The 1,521-nt window shown below is 48.9% G+C and overlaps 1 protein-coding gene across 1 annotated transcript in view; it reads right to left on the reverse strand.

Moving 5' to 3' along the window:
* The window catches only part of LOC113208958 (SH2 domain-containing protein 4B-like), a gene marked incomplete in the record, with an annotated part of 14,778 nt that extends 13,393 nt beyond the window's left edge, over window positions 1-1,385 (reverse strand). Inside the window, 1 exon segment of the mRNA XM_052267234.1 lies at window positions 1,216-1,385.
* Between the last annotated feature and the right edge of the window lie 136 nt (window positions 1,386-1,521).

Consider the following 1,521-nt stretch of genomic DNA (forward strand, 5'->3'; position numbering starts at 1 on the left):
GGGAAGGAGGGTGGGGGCGGGGCACGCACAGGGGTGACGGTACCCTACCACCATGATATCGACGCCGACGTGCCGCAGTTCGAGAAATAAGGCATTAAGTGATCGGCAAATACCGGGTAGCGCTGCGCAGTTCGGGTTCGGAACGTTTTCGGGTGGTTATCGACGGGGTAAGCTCCACTTCTTTCCTCTGTAATACGACATGGTGGTGGCGCAATGTTCTCGCGACTCGGATAAAACTAGTGAACTTGCGAGCACTAATAACGGCGCAGGGGCCCTGATCCCCTCACAATCTTTGTTACTCGGAGCTTCTTATCTCGCCGGTCATCTGACAGTCGATATGACGCGCCAGTCAGCAGTTCGAATCGAGCGGAAGTATGAAGGGGATCAAAAGAAATGACGCGCCCGTGACGTGTCTCTCCGGACGATGACGACGGTTCGAGCTTAAGGTTGTGACATAATTGTACATTAGGATAAGACAATTTCTGTCTGTTTCGTGTTCAAATTGAGGGAATGCAAAGCTATAGTTTTTGGACACGAAAGTACCAGAAAGTGTGGCAAGTGAAATGGAATTCAAACACAACAAGATCCAACAAAAGCGCAATAGGTCTCAACAGTATCACACGATGTCACATAGAAGTTTTGATTCCAAGAGTCATCTACTAAGCTTATCAGAATAGACCTTTTCGCCAACAACGTGACAACGCCGCTAGTAGAAATTTAAACTTGACCACATAAAAACCGTAGTTTGAGTGTCTGTCAACAAAATTACTCATCACCACTGGATTCCCTGGAAAATTTAACAGGGGCAAGTGTATTTTGGTTTTGAAAATTGGCCAAAACTACAATGTAGAGATTTGCGTTGTTGCCAAATTGTGCACTGGAAACGAAAGTGCGTGAATGTCGCACACTTGAAAGTGTGTGAATATCCATTCGGGTTAATTTTGTAGGAAAATTCACACGCCCCCGCCCCCTAAGTGTACGAATGGATATTTACACACCTACAAGTGTGCGACATCCACACACTTGCGTTTCCAGTGTGGTCGAAAAAGGTCGATCTCATAATGTTCTGACTTCTCTCGTGCAAAACAATGAATACAAATGACAGTAATAAATCAGTCTTTGAATTACGACGGTCATAACTCAATCACAAAATAATGACCTGAACAAAATATCGTACCTGCTGGAGTATGTGAAGTCCTTGACTGAGAGTCCTACTCAAATATCTCACACTCCCACACAAAGTGACCCTCCCCTCCTCGTAGGGTGGCCGAGAGGGAATCGCGACTTGGGCGGGCGACACCACGGCTCCACATAGGAGACACAACCTCACGGGAAGCGCGGCGCAGCGCGACTGCCTGACCGACCAAAACAACAGCCGGCAAAAGCAGCCGGGCCGAGTCGAGCCGAGTCGAGCCGAGCGCGTCGGCACAACAAGCCGCGCCAGCCGATCGTGTCGTCGTCGCGCCGGACCAAAACACGTTCCGAGACGCACTCTTCTATCTCTTTCTCTCTCTCTCCCCC

This window comes from Frankliniella occidentalis, unplaced genomic scaffold, assembly GCF_000697945.3.
Source record: "Frankliniella occidentalis isolate FOCC.00 unplaced genomic scaffold, Focc_3.1 Scaffold48, whole genome shotgun sequence".
NCBI lineage: Eukaryota > Metazoa > Arthropoda > Insecta > Thysanoptera > Thripidae > Frankliniella > Frankliniella occidentalis.